The sequence below is a fragment of the Budorcas taxicolor genome, chromosome 6, assembly GCF_023091745.1.
Source record: "Budorcas taxicolor isolate Tak-1 chromosome 6, Takin1.1, whole genome shotgun sequence".
Lineage (NCBI taxonomy): Eukaryota > Metazoa > Chordata > Mammalia > Artiodactyla > Bovidae > Budorcas > Budorcas taxicolor.
Window position 1 is genome coordinate 4,280,703 of NC_068915.1, and position 19,220 is coordinate 4,299,922.

Here is a 19,220-nt window from a genome sequence, read left to right on the forward strand (position 1 = left end):
TGTTAACAATAGTTCCTTGTTGAAATTTTTATGATAATCAAATGAGTTTATACATAGAAAGTATTTAATTAAAATAGTGAATATAAGTACAAAATAATGTATAAGCTATTGCTGATGCTTTGAGATGTCAATTGTTGACATATGTTAAGATATCAAAAATCAGCTTTTATAAACATGTAGAAATAGAGAAAGATAATCACGTCATGTTGGGTTTTACAAGAAACAAAATGTGCAGTATTTAAGTTAAAGGAAGGTAAAGGTCATCTAGTTTACCCCCTTATTTTTTACAGATAAAGAGACAGATGCTTGTGGGATAAAGAGTTTCCTGTAATATCATACGCCAGACTAGTGGGTTGCCATTTCCTTCTCTGGGGGATCTTCCCCACCTAGGGATTGAACCTGGGTCTATATGCATTGCAGGCATATTTGTTACCATCTGAGTCACCAGGAAGTCTCACAGGAAATTCTAGAACCAAATCTGATACTCTCGTCAAGGTGCTAGGTGGCATAACATAGGTGTCACTGTGGCATATTTCAAATGAAGACTGAATGAGTGAGGTCACCGTTCAAATCTGGAATGAAAACCAAAGCTGAACTTATTTCTAACGTAAGTAAAGAAGAACTAGACTGAGTAGTCAAAGGCTCATTAAACAAAGTGAAGTGCTGGTTTTACATAGGGCTTAGGGGAAGGATTTGTTCAAATGTATATTGGTTTCCGGGAAAGAAGTGGGTTAAATCAGTCTGAGAGACACGGTTGGGTTGCTTGCACAAGACAATGTGTTGACAGTGTACTGACCTTAGCCTTAGAACCATGTTTTCTAGGGTAAGTCGTCTGCTAACTGGCTGACTTTTGGTGTCACTAGTCGGTTGACTTTCAGAGGCGTGTTCAATGAAGCAAGCTGTCGCTGATTTATTCGGTTAAACTAGCTGTGCTGGTTATTACCATGGCTGTAAAACAATCAATCTTTCCCTTGGAGTGTGAGACTGCTTTTTGTTTTTAAAGCAATATTCTAGCAGAAAAATTGTTCAGGATGATGAATAATTATGTAGATGACTTAAAGTTGTTTCATATCGTATAGAAGCATCATATATTTTTTAAAAAGCCAACATAAATATACACAAAAGAGGGACACTTAGAGCAAGGAAGACACAGTGTTTCCTCACAAGAGCCAGAGCTTAGCAAAGTCCTCTTTTCTTCCCCTTCTGTGGGTCCATTAAACAGAAGGGAGCAAATGGAGACTCTTTTCTTCCCAGTTTGAGAGCTTGGAAACCTTAATCACTCCATGGAAGAGCCTTTCCAACATTCCCATTGAGTGCACACTCCTCTCCTGGCCTCTCTTAGGTGTCCTACCTCCACTTTGAAGGCGCCATCACTGTCTCTAAATCCTTTTCTTCATTATGCAATCCTGAGCCACAATATCTGTTCAATGAATCAAACCACATTCCATAATCAGGGCACACACAAATATATCCGCCTACTCCTGCAGTTTTCCTCCTGTCCTGACCCTCCTACATATTTAATAAGATGTCAAACCAAATGTGCCATCACCATTAAAAATACACATAAGCAAGGGAAAGGGACCTCTGGTCCTCTTTCTTCCACAACTATATCATCTGAAGGGTAAGGCCAACAAATGTATGACTTCTTGTATCAAGAAATAGACTTAGTGATTCATGATCCTTCAGTTCAGTTCAGTTCAGTTGCTTAGTAGTGTCCAACTCTTTGCGACCCCTTGGACTGCAGCACGCCAGGCCTCCCTGTCCATCACTAACTCCTGGAGTCCATCCAAACCCATGTCCATTGAGTCAGTGATGCCATCCAACCATCTTATCACCTCTCATCCCCTTCTCCTCCTGCCCTCAATCTTTCCCAGCATCAGGGTCTTTTCAAATGAGTCAGCTCTTCACAACAAGTGGCCAAAGTATTGGGGTTTCAGCTTCAACATCAGTCCTTCCAATGAATATTCAGGACTGATTTCCTTGAGGATGGACTGATTGGATCTCCTTGGGACACTCAAGAGTCTTCTCTAACACCACAGTTCAAAAGCATCAATTCTTTGGCTCTCAGCTTTCTTCACAGTCCAACTCTCACATCCATACATGACTACTGGAAAAACCATAGCCTTGACTGGATGGACCTTTGTTGGCAAAGTAATGTCTGTTTTTTAATATGTTATCTAGGTTGGTCATAAGTTTCCTTCCAAGTAGTAAGTGTCTTTTAATTCCATGGCTGCAATCACCATCTGTAGTGATTTTGGAGGCCCAAAAAATAAACTCAGTCACTGTTTCCACTGTTTACCATCTATTTCCCATGAAGTGATGGGACCAGATGTCATGATCTTCATTTTCTGAATGTTGAGCTTTAAACCAACTTTTTCACTCTCCTTTCTCACTTTCATCAAGAGGCTCTTTAGTTCTTTGCTTTCTGCCATGAAGGTGGTGTCATCTGCATATCTGAGGTTATTGATATTTCTCCTGGCAATCTTGATTCCAGCTTGTGCTTCTTCCAGCCCAGTGTTTCTCATGATGTACTCTGCATATAAGTTCAGTAAGCAGGGTGACAATATACAACCTTGACGTACTCCTTTTCCTATTTGGAACCAGTCTGTTGTTCCATGTCCAGTTCTAATTGCTGCTTCCTGACCTGCATAAAGGTTTCTCAAGAGGCAGGTCAGGTGGTCTGGTAGTCCCTACTCTCTCAGAATTTTCCATAGTTTATTGTAATCCCCACAGTCAAAGGCTTTGGCATAGTCAATAAAGTAGAAATAGGTGTTTTTCTGGAACTCTCTCGCTTCTTGGTCAATGCATTTAATCTGTTGCCTGCTGTAACTACAGCCACACTATATCCTCATCATAACAAGATCCTTAAGTTGGACTTATGATGGCTCTCACTGAAAGAAAGAAAAAGCTTTTCACTGCACTGCCTGCCTCATCTGGGATACTACAAATAAATCTTTCTTGCTGGGGTTTTGATCTGGCTACTCTGCATGTGGATTTATAATGAAGTTCAGAAGATTTAACCTATAGTTTAGAGGGTTTAAGTAGTTAAAGTATTTCAAGCTTCTGGTAGCCAGGGACTCTTTTCCCTTCTTTGAGGCAGAAACCGAGGGACAAGACAGGGACAAAACATATCAGTGATTGCAGACATGCAGTAGATGATTAAGCATCACAGAGTCACCATCTCAATCTTTATTTTTAAAAATAGATGGGAGGGGGCGGTCCTAAGATGGCGGAGGGATAGGATGGGGAGACCACTTTCTCCCCCACAAATTCATCAAAATTACATTTAAATGCTGAGTAAATTCCACAAAACAACTTCTGAATGCTGGCAGAGGACATCAGGTACCCAGAAAAGCAGCCCATTGTCTTCAAAAGGAGGTAGGAAAAAATATAAAAGACAAAAAAAGAAACAAAAGAGGTAGGGACAGAGTTCCACCCCAGGAAGGGAGTCTTAAAAAGAGAAGTTTCCAAACACCAGGAAACACTCTCATTGCTGAGTCTGTGGTGAGCCTTGGAAGCACAAAGGGCAACATAACAGGGAGGACAAATAAATAAATAATTAAAACCCACAGATTATGAGCCCAGTGGTAACTACCCCAGAGGAGAAGCAGCGCAGATGCCTGTACCCAACACTAGCAACTGGGGGCTGGGCAGCAAGGCGTGGGCTGCATTGCTTAGAGTAAGTACTGGGCCTGAATGCCCCTAGGGCAATCTGAGCAAACTAACTTGGGCTACCAAACCAGACTGCGGGATAGCTACCACAGAAAAGTCCTAACCTAAGACACCTCCAGGCCCGCGCACAGAACAGAGGACTGAGCAGAACTAGCCGGCTGCAGACCATCCCCCTCCAGTGACAGGCAGCCAGAGCCAGAAGGGGGCAATCGCAGCCCCAGAGAGACATTATCTACCAAACTGCAAGTGGGCTTCTTTGATAACTAAGACTTCTTGGGGTTCTGGACATCTGCCTGCAAAGGTGTGCCAGTTGTACACCCAGAAAAACGAGCAACAGGGACGGGGGAGGTGATAAGTCACAGTGACCGTGCTCGCCAAACACCTCCTCACCCGCTAGGACCTGGGAGGGGCACAAAACACAGGCCCAACTGAGTCTGTGCCTCTGAGACTACCCACTACCTGAACCTGAGCGGCTTAGACCTGGGAGGTGCATGCAGCCCAGGGCCAGCCTCGGATGGTTCCTGGCAGAGCAACCTACAGCCTGAGCAGTGTGGGCAGGGAGGGCACATGTGCCATGAGCGGCGGCAGGCCCAGTGTTGCTGAGACACTGCAAGCACACGCCAGTGTACAGCGTTTATTTGTTTGCAGTGTCCCTCCCTCTCCGCAAGTGAGCCAAAAAGAGTGTCCACCACCGCCCCCTTGTGTCAGGGCGGAAATCAGACACTGCAGAGACCAGCAAACAGAAGAAGCTAAAACAGAGGGAACCGCCTTGGAAGTGACAGGTGCAATAGATTAAAACCCTGTGGTTAGTACCGACTACACAGGAAGGGGCCTATAGATCTTGAGAAATATAAGCCAGACCAAGGAACTATCCAAAACTGAACTGACCCCACGGTGCCCACACCACCAGAGAAAGTCCTAGATATATTTTTACTATTTTTACGATCATTGTTTTTTTTAATTTTTTTAATTTTTAAGTCCTCTATTAATCCTTTAATTTTCATTTTTATAACCTACTATTAATTTGCCAAAAAAGACCCCATTTTTAAAGCAAACTTCATATATATATATTTTTAATAATTTTTGTGACTTTTTTTTCTTTTCTTTAATATTGTATTTTCGAAAATCTAACTTCTACTCTAGAATTTTATTCTTTGCTTTCTGGTATTTGTTATCATTTTTGTACCTTAAAAGCCCAATCTCCAGTACCCATTTTTACTTGGGAGCAAGATTACTGGCTTGACTTCTCTCTCCCCCTTTGGACTCTCCTTTTTCTCCACCAGGTCGCCTCTGTCTCCTCCCTCCCCCTTCTCTTCTCTACCCAACTATGTGAATCTCTATCTGTTCCAGACAGTGGAGAACACTTAGGGAACTGATTACTGGCTGGATCCATCTCTCTCCTTTTCATCCCCCCCTTTTATCCTACTGGCACCTCTGTCTCCTTCCTCCCTCTTCTCTTCTCTGTATAACTCTGTGAACATCTCTGAGCGGTCCAGACAGTGGAGCGCACATAAGGAAGTGATTACTGGCTACCTTGCTCTCTCCTCTTTTGATCCCACCTCATCTCATTCCAGTCACCTCTAACTCCCTCCTCCCTCTTCTCTTCTCCATGTAACTCTGTGCACCTCTCTGGGTATCCCTCACTGTGGAGAAAGTTTTCATCTTTAACCTAGATGTTTTATCAACAGTGCTGTATAGAAGGAGAAGTCTTGAGACTACTGTAAAAATAAGACTGAAAACCAGAAGCAGGAGGCTTAAGTCCAAATCCTGAGAACACCAGAGGACTAATTCCAGGGAACATTAATCGACAGGAGCGCATCAAATGCCTCCATACCTACACTGAAACCAAGCATCACCTAAGGGCCAACAAATTCCAGAGCAAGACATACCATGCAAATTCTCCAGCAACACAGGAATACAGTCCCAAGCTTCAATATACAGGCTGCCCAAAGTTACTCCAAACCCATTGACATCTCATAACACATTACTGGGTACTTCATTGTACTCCAGAGAGAAGAAATCCAGCTCAACCCATCAGAACACCGACACAAACTTCCCTAACCAGGAAACCTTGACAAGCCACCCATCCAACCCCACCCACAACGAGGAAACTCCACAATAAAGAGAACTCCACAAACTGCCAGAATACAGAAAGGCCACCCCAAACTGAGCAATATAAACAAGATGAAGAGACAGAGGAATACCCAGCAAACGCCCACCAAACCAAACAAAAGAGGAAGAGATAGGGAATCTACCTGATAAAGAACTTTGAATAATGATAGTGAAAGTTATCTAAAACCTTGAAATCAAAATGGAATCACAGATAAATAGCCTGGAGACAAGGACTGAGAAGATGCAAGGAAGGTTTAACAAGGACCTAGAAGAAACAAAAAGAGTCAATATATAATGAATAATGCAATAAATGAGATCAAAAACACTCTGGAGGCAACAAATAGTAGAATTAGGGAGGCAGAAGATAGGATTAGTGAAGTAGAAAATAGAATGGTAGAAATAAATGAATCAGAGAGGGAAAAAAAAAGGAATGAAAAGAAATGAGGACAATCTCAGAGACTTCTACAGATTCAGAGAGCAATCTACAGATTCAATGCAATCCCTATCAAGCTACCAGCAGTATTTTTCACAGAGCTAGAACAAATAATTTCACAATTTGTATGGAAATACAAAAAACCTCGAATAGCCAAAGCAATCCTGAAAAAGAAGAATGGAACTGGAGGAATCAACCTGCCTGACTTCAGGCTCTACTACAAAGCCACAGTCACCAAGACAGTATGGTACTGGCACAAAGACAGAAATATAGATCAATGGAACAAAATAGAAAGCCCAGAGATAAATCCACACACCTATGGACACCTTATCTTTGACAAAGGAGGCAAGAATATACAATGGAGAAAAGACAATCTCTTTAACAAGTGGTGCCGAGAAAACTGGTCAACCACTTGCAAAAGAATGAAACTAGAACACTCTCTGACACCATACACAAAAATAAACTCAAAATGGATTAAAGATCTAAACCTAAGACCAGAAACTATAAAACTCCTAGAGGAGAACATAGGCAAAACACTCTCTGACATAAATCACAGCAGGATCCTCTATGACCCACTTCCCAGAATATTGGAAATAAAAGCAAAAATAAACAAATGGGGCCTAATTAAAATTAAAAGCTTCTGCACAACAAAGGAAACTATAAGCAAGGTGAAAAGACAGCCTTCTGAATGGGAGAAAATAATAGCAAATGAAGCAACTGACAAACAACTAATCTCAAAGATATACAAGCGACTCCTACAGCTCAATTCTAGAAATTTAAATGACCCAATGAAAAAATGGGCCAAAGAACTAAATAGACATTTCTCCAAAGAAGATATAGAGATGGCTAACAAACACATGAAAAGATGCCCAATATCACTCATTATCAGAGAAATGCAAATCAAAACCACAATGAGGTACCATTTCACACCAGTCAGAATGGCTCTGATCCAAAAGTCTACAAGCAATAAATGCTGGAGAGGGTGTGGAGAAAAGGGAACCCTCCTACACTGTTGGTGGAAATGCAAACTAGTACAGTCACTATGGAGAACAGTGTGGAGATTCCTTAAAAAACTGCAAATAGAACTGCCTTATGACCCAGCAATCCCACTGCTGGGCATACACACTGAGGAAACCAGAATTGAAAGAGACACATGTACCCCAATGTTCATCGCAGCACTGTTTATAATAGCCAGGACATGGAAGCAGCTTAGATGTCCATCAGCAGACGAATGGATAAGAAAGCTGTGGTACATATACACAATGGAGTATTACTCAGCCATTAAGAAGAATACATTTGAATCAGTTCTAATGAGGTGGATGAAACTGGAGCCTATTATACAGAGTGAAGTAAGCCAGAAAGAAAAACACCAATACAGTATACTAACGCATATATATGGAATTTAGAAAGATGGTAATGATAACCCTGTATGGAAGACAGCAAAAGAAACACAGATGTATAGAACAGTCTTTTAGACTCTGTGGGAGAGGGTGAGGGTGGGATGATTTGGGAGAATGGCATTGAAACATGTATAATACCATATAAGAAATGAATTGGCAGTCCAGGTTTGAGGCAGGATACAGTATGCTTGGGGCTGGTGCACTGGGATGACCCAAAGGGATGGTACAGGGAGGGAAGTGGGAGGGGGGTTCAGGATGGGGAACACTTGTGCACCCATGGTGTATTCATGTTGATGTATGGCAAAACCAATACAATATTGTAAAAAATAAATAAAATAAATAAATAAATAAAAATAGAGTGAGTGGAGACAAATGTTTGAATGACTGAGGATGAGCTTAAGAGAAACTATTTGTTGAAGAGAAGGTCAGGTTTGGAAGTGAGAACACATAGGTTGCTGGGTACAAGCACTGGAAGAATGCGACCCAGGGATGGACAACACGGAAGATGTGAAGGCTTGTTCTGATGGTTTCCTACTTTACTTTTGTATCCCTCAGCATCTGTCATAGAGTAGACTCTTAGTAAATGCTTTTGGGATTAAGGAGTTAATTGTGACAAGATTAGAGACTGGCTCCTTTGTTAGAGCATCACACCCCAGGCTTTTAAGGAGGACTACGAAGATTAATGGCACCCCACTCCAGTACTCTTGCCTGGAAAATCCCATCGACGGAGGAGCCTGGTAGGCTGCAGTCCATGGGGTTGCAAAGACTCGGACACGATGGAGCAACTTCACTTTCACTTTTCACTTTCATGCATTGGAGAAGGAAATGGCAACCCACTCCAGTGTTCTTGCCTGGAGAATCCCAGGGGCGGGGGAGCCTGGCAGGCTGCCATCTATGGGGTCGCACAGAGTCGGACACGACTGAAGTGACAGCAGAAGCAGGAAGATTTTGACTTGCTACTCTTAATCAGGCATATCTGGACATCCTGGTCTCTCAGCTCTGAAAGATGTTTTGGCTGTGTCTGACCTTGCTGTTTCAGAGATGTGATGGAATGAAAACAGAGCACCCTGGAGCACAGAAACCCCAGAATCATATCCTGGCGGCTTCCAGAGTGCTGTAGTAATAGAATGGCAGCCCCAAATGTTACCAAGGATGGAGCCATTTATGAAGACACTGTCAGCGCAGGGTACATAAGAGCATTACCTCATCTGTCTAGATATTTAGGTTATATATGTTCCATAGTGATAGGTAGCACATTTGTTTGTCAAGATTTCTGGTTTAAGAAGAGAATGAAACACTGATCTACTGTAACAAATATTTTATTAATATCTTAAAATGCTTAGGGTTTCTTTGCACACTAAAGTTTAAAATCCTTGTATTTTGCTTCCACTGGGAATTAACAATCATTAGAGATTTGGAAGGAAAGTAGAAGTATGTAACTGTCATTTTGAATTCCAAGCACCTAAAAAAATGTCTACTTTGAGAGAGCCAGGTCTTTCTTCTAACAGTGTTTTCTGAGGTAGTACAGTTGACCCATTAACAACACGGATTTGAACTGTGTGGATCCACTTATATGCAGGTTAAAAATATATATATGGGTTTCCCACGTGGCTCAGTGGTAAAAGAATCCTACTGCCAAGGCAGGAGTTGCAGGAGACACCAGTTCGATCCCTGGGTTCAGAAGATCCCCTGAAGAAGGAAATGGCAACCCACTCCAGTATTCTTGCCTGGAGAACCCCATGGACAGAAGGGCCTGGTGGGCTATAGTCCTTGGGGTTGCAAAGAGTCAGACAGGACTGAGCACACATGTGTATCACAGTACTACAAAGTTGGCAGTTGGTTGAACTGTGGATGTGGAACCACTGACATGGAGGGACAACTGAAGTGAAGTCGCTCAGTCGTGTCTGACTCTTTGCAACCCCATGGACTGCAGCCTACCAGGCTCCTCCATCCACAGGATTCTCCAGGCAAGAATACTGGAGTAGGTTTCCATTTCTTAATCCAATTATCTGGGGTATTTTCTTTTATTGTGGTTTGCTTATATTGCACTTCAAAATATTGTGTTTTGTTGTTGTTTTACAATTTGAAGCTTTATGGCAACTCTGTATTGTCAGATGATGGTTAGCATATTAAGCAATGAAACGTTGTAAAATTAGGGTATTTACATCGATTTTTGCATATTCATTTGCTTACTTTTGGCTGCGCGGTGTCTCTGATGCTGCACTCAGGCTTGCTCTGGTTGTAGTGAGTGGGGTCTGCCCTCCAGTTGCAATGTGAGGGCTTCTCTTGTTGCAGGGAACAGGCTCTAGGGGGCTCAGGCTCAGTACTTGTGGCATGTGAGCTTAGTTGCCCTGTGGCATGTGGGACCTTTCTGTACCAGGGAACCTGTTTCTCCTGCATTGGCAGGTGGACGTTTATCCGCTGGACCCCCAGGGAAGCCCTTACGTTGTTTTTTAAGGCACAGTGCTACTACATACTCAATAGAATAAAGTGTAAACGTAACTTTTATATGCACTGGGAAACCAAAAAAATTTGTGCAACTCTCATTGTGAATGTCCGATAGAATATAAATTAGTGTGGCCGCTCTATAAACAGTATGGCGCTTCCTCAATAAAAACATAGAGCTGCCATATGAACCAGCAGTTCTACTTTGCAGTATTAACCTGAAGAATTGAAAACAGTAACTCAAAAAGATATTTTCACCCATATGTTCATTACAGCATTATTTATAATAGCCAAGATATGGGAACAATGTGTGTATCCATTAATGCATAAATGGATAAAGAAATCATATGTATATATATGTACACAGGGGAATATTATTCAGCCATAGAAATAAATGAAATCTTATAATGCCCAGCAATATGGATAGACCTGAAGGCAATATGCTAAGCAAAAAAGTTAGAGACAAATACTGTATTATCTTTTTTATATATGAAATATAAAACAAAAAAACAAGTAATAGATTCAGTTAACAGATTGTTGGTTTCCAGAGATAGAAGGGGAAGGGAAGGAGAAATGGGTGGAATATAAATTTATTTTAAAATGTTTTTAAAAAGAATAAGACATTCTCCTAGACAACTACCGTAAAATTACTGCCCTTAAATGACTAACAATAGTTAGTAATTAGTAGTTTCATCATATCATCTAGTATTCAGTTCATATTCACAAAAAAAAAAAAAAAAGAAGAAAATCTTGTGTGGTCAGCTTTCTATGCAATTATACACAGAGTAGGCAGAGTAATTGCCTTGTCTGTGTCTCTTTAGTTTTCTAATATGTAAATTGAGAGGGTTGGCTGGAATGTGTGGTACTTTCTGGTTTTATGATTCCATGATGTTACTTGAGGTTAGGAGGGTTTAAAAGTAAAACAGTATAATAAAACAAACAAATCAGACTTCCTTGACTTAATGGTTCCCTAGCTCCCTCAAGCTCCTGAGGCATTTCTGTGCTCCCCTGAGTGGCAATGCTTCTAACAAGAGTGGTCTGTAGGGCAGTTTTCATGCCATTGAAAGTGCTCATGGTTTTCAATGACTCCCAGGATGATATTGCCATAGTCCCCCGACTGCCTCCTAGCATGCTCTTCTTGAAATGTGCTCTTCTTTTGGCTTCCATGGAACCATTTTCTCCTTTCTGGATTTTCTCCTACCTCACTAGATGATTCTTCTGTTTTTGTTGTTCTTTTGATTCTTCTTTTTCTAATCAATCTTGGTCCTCTTCTTCACTAACTACACTCTATTCTTAAGTGTGTCTTTTCTTTCTATGGCTTTCAATGATATTTATATTTTGATGGCTTTCAAAACAATGACCATTGCTGACTCCTCCACTTAAATTCAAATACATGGTTAATAGATATTTCCAAACTCAACATAGCCAAAACAGAACTTATAGTTCTCCACCTCAAAACCCATCCTCCCTTAGCATTCCTCAGTTTAGCAAGTGGCACTACAGTTGTTGAAGCTGAGCACTTAAGACCTATCCATAATTCCCTTGTGTTCCTCAAACTTGAGATATCATCTGTTTCAGCTACATACTGCTATATAACAAACTACAACAAACATAGGGGCTTAAAAAACAGTGGTTTATTGGTTTTCACAATTCTGTGGGCTGGGAGATTATCTTGCTAGGTTCATCTGCACTCATGTGGCTCATTCAGCTGACAAGCTGGCTGGATTGCAAGGACCAAGAAGGTTTTATTCACCTGTCTGGCAGTTGATGCTGTTAGTTGGAGTGCTTGACTCTTTTCCACATGACTCTTTGTTAATAACAAGCTAAATACATTTTCTTATAAAAGTGCCTCATCACAACATTTCAAAAGAGCAAACCTTAAGCTGAAATATCTTTTAAGGTTTAGCTTTAAGATTTGCATGAAGTCACTTCTTCCCCAATTTACTGGTCAGTCAAGTTATAAAGCAACCAGATTCAAGAGGGTAGATAGATTTCATCTCTGGATCGGAGAAAAAATTCACCTTGCTTAGTGGAAATAAAAACAAACTTTTTTTAAAAAATGGGACCTAAAAAGTTTAAAGCCTTTGCCCATCAAGGGAAACTGTAAACAAAATGAAAAGATAACCTTCAGAATGGGAGAAAATAATTGCCAATGAAGCAACTGACAAAGGGTTAAACTCCAAAATATATAAGTAGCTCATACGGGGAGAGGATCTAAACATACATTTCTCCAAAAAAGACATGCAGATGGCCAATAAACACATAGAAAGATGCTTAATATCACTAATTATTAGAGAAATGCAAATCAAAACTACAATGAGGTACCTCATACCTGTCAGAATGGCATCATCAAAAAATCTACAAACAATAAATGCTGGAGAGGATGTGGAGAAAAGGGCACCCTCCTGTGCTGTTGGTGGGAATGTAAGCTGATACAGCCACTATGGAGAACAATATGGAGTCCTTAAAAAAATCCTAGGAATAAATCTACCATATAGCCCAGCAACCCCACTACTGGCCATACACTCTAGGAAAACTACAACTCTAAAAGACACGTGTACCCCAGTGTTCACTGAAGCAATATTTATAATATGCAGGACATGGAAGCAACCTAAGTGTTCACAGTCAGATGAATGGTTAAAGAAGTTGTGGTACATTTATTACATTTATTATGGAATATTGCTCAGCCACAAAAAGGAATGAATTTGAGTTTGAGGTAGTGAGGTAGATGAACCTAGAACCTCTTATACAGAGTGAAGTAAGTCAGAGAAAAACAAATATTGTATATTAATGCATGTATATGGAATATAGAAAAATGGTACTAATGAAGCTAGCAGAAAACAGACTTGTGGATCAAGTGGGGGAAGATGAGGGTTGGATGAATTGAGAAAGTAGCATTGACCTATATACATTATCATGTGTAAAGTAGTTAGTGGAAGGCTGCTAAATAACACAGGGATCCCAGCCTGGTGCTCTGTGATGACCTACAGGGGTGGGATTGAGGAAGGAGAGGGAGGGGGAGGCCCAGGAACAAAGGGATATATATATATATATATATATATAATCATGACTGATTTATATTTTTGTATGGCAGAAACCATGACCCACCCGTCTTGGGTTGCCCCGCAGGCATGGCTTGGTTTCATTGAGTTAGACAAGGCTGTGGTCCTAGTGTGATTAGATTGACTAGTTTTCTGTGAGTATGGTTTCAGTGTGTCTGCCCTCTGATGCCCTCTTGCAGCACTTACCATCTTACTTGGGTTTCTCTTACCTTGGGCGTGGGGTATCTCTTCACGGCTGCTCCATCAAAGCACAGCCGCTGCTCCTTACCTTGGATGAGGGGTATCTCCTTACTGCCACCACTCCTGACCTTCAACGTGGGGATAGCTCCTCTAGGCCCTCCTGTGCCTGCTCAGCCACCGCTCCTCAGGTTGCTCCTCCCGGCTGCTGGCCCTGGCCTCGGGCGTGGGTGGCTCCTCCCAGCTGCCACCCCTGGCCTCGGGCTTGGGGTGGCCCCTCAGGGTCACTGCCCCTGACCTCGGACTCAAGGTGTCTCCTCCCAGCCGCCACTGACCCTGGATGCGGGGTGGCTCCTCCCGCCCGTTCCTGTGCTGTCGCAGTCTGGCACCCTGGGCTGCTGTCCCTGACTTCGGACGTGGGGTAGCTCTCAGCTGGGCTTAGTGCGCCGCCGGCCCGCCGCCGCTGCGGGGCCACCACCTGCACTTAGTGAACCGTGAACTCCCTGATGTTCAAGCTGGTTTTAGAAAAGGCAGAGGAACCAGAGATCAAATTGCCAACATTCGCTGGATTGTGGAAAAAGCAAGAGAGTTCCAGAAAAACATATACTTCTGCTTTATTGACTATGCCAAAGCCTTTAACTGTGTGGATCACAATAAACTGTGGAAAATTCTGAAAGAGATGGGAATACCAGACCACCTAACCTGCCTCTTGGGAAATCTGTATGCAGGTCAGGAAACAACAGTTAGAACTGGACATGGAACAACAGACTGGTTCCAAATAGGAAAAGGAGTACGTCAAGGCTGTATATTGTCACTCTGCTTATTTAACTTCTTTGCAGAGTACATCATTAGAAACGCTGGACTGGAAGAAACACATGCTGGAATCAAGATTGCTGGGAGAAATATCAATAACCTCAGATATGCAGATGACACCACCCTTATGGCAGAAAGTGAAGAGGAACTAAAAAGCCCTTGATGAAAGTGAAAGAGGAGAGGGAAAAAGTTGGCTTAAAACTCAACATTCAGAAAACGAAGATCATGGCATCTGGTCCCATCACTTCATGGCAAATAGATGGGGAAACAGTGGAAACAGTGTCAGACTTTATTTTTTGGGGCTCCAAAATCACTGCAGATGGTGATTGCAGCCATGAAATTAAAAGACGCTTACTCCTTGGAAGAAAAGTTATGACCAACCTAGATAGTATATTCAAAAGCAGAGACATTACTTTGCCAACAAAGGTCCGTCTAGTCAAGGCTATGGTTTTTCCTGTGGTCATGTATGGATCTGAGAGTTGGACTGTGAAGAAGGCTGAGTGCCGAAGAATTGATACTTTTGAACTGTGGTGTTGGAGAAGACTCTTGAGAGTCCCTTGGACTGCAAGGAGATCCATCCAGTCCATTCTGAAGATCAACCCTGGGATTTCTTTGGAAGGAATGATGCTAAAGCTGAAACTCCAGTACTTTGGCCACCTCATGCGAAGAGTTGACTCATTGGAAAAGACTCTGATGCTGGGAGGGATTGGGGGCAGGAGGAGAAGGGGACGACTGAGGATGAGATGGCTGGATGGCATCACTGACTCGATGGACGTGAGTCTGAGTGAAGTCTGGGAGATGGTGATGAACAGGGAGGCCTGGTGTGCTGCGATTCATGGAGTCGCAAAGAGTTGGACACGACTGAGCAACTGAACTGAACTGAACTGAATGGCAGAAACCAACACAAAATTGTAAAACAATTTTCCACCAATTAAAAGAATAAATAAAAGGCTAGCAAAAATTAAAACAAAAGAAATTCACCTTGCAAGGGATATATACATTGGGATGGAAGAAATTCGTATCAGCTAATTTATCACCCATCTATATAATCCTATGAGTTCTAATTTCAAAATATATCCTAAATAAAACTGTAGTTGATATTACTGTGTGGGTCCACTTATATAATACTTAAATTTGTTTTCAATAGTTAATGCTACAGGCATATATAAGTGGTTTTAATACTATGTAAATACAATCCAGTGCTATATAATTGGATTAAATCAATAGATACAGAACCACAGATACATAGAAACATGTACAAGGAGGGTAGTTATAAAAATTATATGTAAATTTTTGACTGTGAAGAGGGTTTCAGCACTTCTAACTTCCACTTTGTTCAAGGGTCAGCTGCCCTGCTCCTGACCCTCTGTGCTCAACCTGTCCATGATGGAAATATCTGGCCTGCCTCAGTAGCTCTCAACAACTCACCCTGCTTCACTCCTACTAGCTACCCTCTTGCTAGTACAAGGAGCATTAAATTCTGGTTAATCAAGATGAATAAGCTCTAAAGATCTGCTGTATAGCATTGTGTACACCCCTACATCCCTTCACATATACGCATACATAGCAGCCAGAATGATCTTTTAAAATGCAAAGAAAATTATTAGCTCCTTCTGTGAAAACACTTTAATAACTTTTCACTGTTACTAGAATAAGATCTAAAGTTTGAAGACAACTTAGGAGGTACTTCACAATTCAGCTTCCAATTAACACTCTGAATTATTTCCTATCACTGTCCTTGATCACAATGCTCCTGAAAAATGAAGTTGATATTCAGTGGAAAGGGCACATTGTCTTTTTTTTTTTTTTCCTGTTTTTATAATTTTTAAACATGTTGAAACTTTTTCTCTTTGGCTCTTTGTCTTGAATATCTGCACCCAAACAATCACTCGTCTGACTCATTAAGATCTCACCCAGCTCAAACAGCTCTGCAGACAGGCCCTTCTTTGACCTTCATAATCTAGCAATTATATTCTCTAGCCGTCACGCTTTTTTAAAAAATTGTATTTTATTGTGATAAGAACACTTAGCATGAGCTCTATCTTCTTAACAAGGGTTTAATGCATTATTGTTGGCTATAAATACAATGCTTAGTTAACTGAAATTTTCTGCTCCTTGATTAGTAACTCCCATTTCTCTCTCTGCCTTACCCTCTGAAAGTCACTAGTCCACTCTTTGATTATATAAACTTGACAATTTAGGTTCCTTATATTAAAAGAATTATGCAGTATTTGTTTATATATTATTGGTTTATTTCACTGAGTATAGTGTCCTCAGGATCATCCATGTTTTCACACGTAATGCAGTTTCCTTCTGATTTCCCTTCAGAATTAAGGCAAATCGTATGTGTCATACTTTACATACCCATCTGTTGATGGACATTTAAGTTGTTTCCACATCCCGGCTATTGTGCTGCAATGAACATGAAATGTTAATATATCTATGAGATTCTTCCTGATTTTAATTATTTTTAAAAATTTTTATTGAAGTACAGTTCATTTACAATGTTGTATTAGTTTCAGGAGTACATCAAAGTGAGTTTGTTATTCAAATATAAATATAAACATCCACTCTTTTTTAGATTATTTTCATTATGGAGTACTGAGTATGGTTCCCAGTGCTATGGATACATTATTAGTTACCTATTTTATATACGGTAGTGTATGTATGTACACCTCAATCTGCTTATTCCTCTTTCTCCCTCCCTCCCTCCACCCACTTTCCCACTTGTTTTCTACATCTGTGACTCTATTTCTGTTGTGTAAATACGTTAAATTGTTGTTGTTGTTCAGTTGCTAAGTTGTGTCCAATTCTTTGTGACCCCATGGACTACAGCACCCCAGGCTTCCCTGTCCTTCCCTATCTCCCAGAGTGTGCTCAGACTCATGTCCTTTAAGTTGATAATGCCATCAACCATCTTGTCATCTGTCGTCCCCTTCTCCTCCTGCCCACAGTGTTTTCCAGTATCAGGATCTTTTCCAAATGCATTGACTCTTTGCATCAGGTGGCCAAAGTATTGGAGCTTCAGCTTCACCATCAGTCCTTCCAATGAATATTAGGATTGATTTTCTTTAGGACTGATTTGTTTAATCTCTTTTGCTGTCCTAAGGACTCTCAAGAGTATTCTCCAGTACCACACTTTGAAAGCATCGATTCTTTGGCACTCAGCCTTTTTTATGGTCCAACTCTCATATCCGTACAACTGGAAAAACCATAAGCTTTGACTATATGGACCTTTGTCAGCAAAGTGATGTCTCTGCTTTTAATATGCTAAGTTTCTCATAGCTTTTCTTCCAAGGAGTAAGTGTATTTTAATTTCATGGCTCTAGTCACTATCCACAGTGTTTCTGGAGCCCCCCAAAATAAAGTCTATTACTGTTTCCATTTCCTCTCCATCTATTTGTCATGTAGTGATGGGACCAGATGCCATGATCTTGGCTTCTTTTTGAATATTGATTTTAAGTCATATTTTTCACTCTTCTCTTTCACTCTTATCAAGAGGCTTTTTAGTTCCTCTTTGCTTTCTGCCTTTAGGATGGTGTCATCTACATCTATGAGGTTATTGATATTTCTGCTGGCAGTCTTGATTCCAGCTTGTGATTCATATAGGCTGGCATTTTTCACGATGTGCTTTGCATATAAGTTAAATAAGCAGGGTGACAAGATACAGCCCTGACGTACTCCTTTCGCAATTTGAAATCAGTCCATTGTTCCATGTTAGGTTCTAACTGTTGCTTCTTGACCTGCATACAGGTTTCTCAGGAGGCAGGAAAGGTGGTCTTGTATTCCCATCTCTTTAAGAATTTTCCAGTTTGTTGTGAGCCACACAGTCAAATGCTTTAGTGTAGTCAATGAAGCAGAAGTAGATGTTTTCTGGAATTCTCTTAGTTTTTCTATGGTCCAGTGGATGTTGGCAATTTGATCTCTGTTCCTCTGCCTTTTCTAAATCCAGCTTGTACATCTGGAAGTTTTTAGTTCATGTACTGTTGAAGTGTAGCTTGATGGGAGAATTACCTTGCTAGCATGTGAAATGAGTACAATTGTGCAGCAGTTTGAGCATTCTTTGGCATTGCCCTTCTTTGGGATTGGAATGAAAACTGACCTTTTCCAGTACTGTGGGCACTGCTGAGTTCTCCAAATTTGCTGGCGTATTGAGTGTAGCACTTTAACAGCATCATCTTTTAGGACTTGTAATAGCTCAACTGGAATTCCATCACCTCCAAGAGCTTTGTTCGTAGTAATGCTTCCTAATGCCCATTTGACTTCACATTTCAGGATATCTGGCTCTAGGTGAGTGATCACACCATCATTGTTATCCAGGTCATTCAGAGGTTTTTTTTTTTTTTTTTTTTTAAACAGTTCTGTGTATTCTTGCCACCTCTCCTTTATCTCTTCTGCTTCTGATAGGTCCATGCCACTTCTGTCCTTTATTGTGCCTATCTTTGCATGAAATTCATACTTGGTATCTCTAATGCTCTTGAAGAGATCTCTAGTCTTTCCCATTTTATTGTTTTCCTCTCTTTCTTTACATTGTTCACTTAAGAAGGCTTTCTTATCTCTCATTGCTATTCTTGGGAACTCTTCATTCAGATGGATATGTCTTTAATTTTCTCCTTTACCTTTCACTTCTCTTCTTTTCTCAGCTGTTTGTAAGGCCTCCTCAGACAAGCATTTTGCCTTGTTGCATTTTTTTTTTCTTGATGGTTTTGGTCACCGACTCCTGTACAGTGTTATGAACCTCCATCCATAGTCCTTCAGGCACTCTGTGTATAAGATCTAATCCCTTGAATCTATTCGTTCATTTGTATAAGTTAAAAAATTCTTTTGACTACATACCCAGATATAAGACTGTTGGATCAAATGATAGTTCTGTTTTTAGTTTTTTAGGACCCTCCATAGTATTTTACACGGTGACTACACCATTTTGCATTCTCGACAGAAGTGTGCTAATGTCCTAATTTATCCACCTTCTTCCCAGCACTGTTGTTGTTGTTTTGTTTTTTGATAATAGCCATCTAAATAGGTGTGAAGTGACATCTCATTGTGTGTCTGACTTTAATTTCCCTGATTATTAGTGGTGTTGTTTTCCAGTCGTGGCAGACTCTT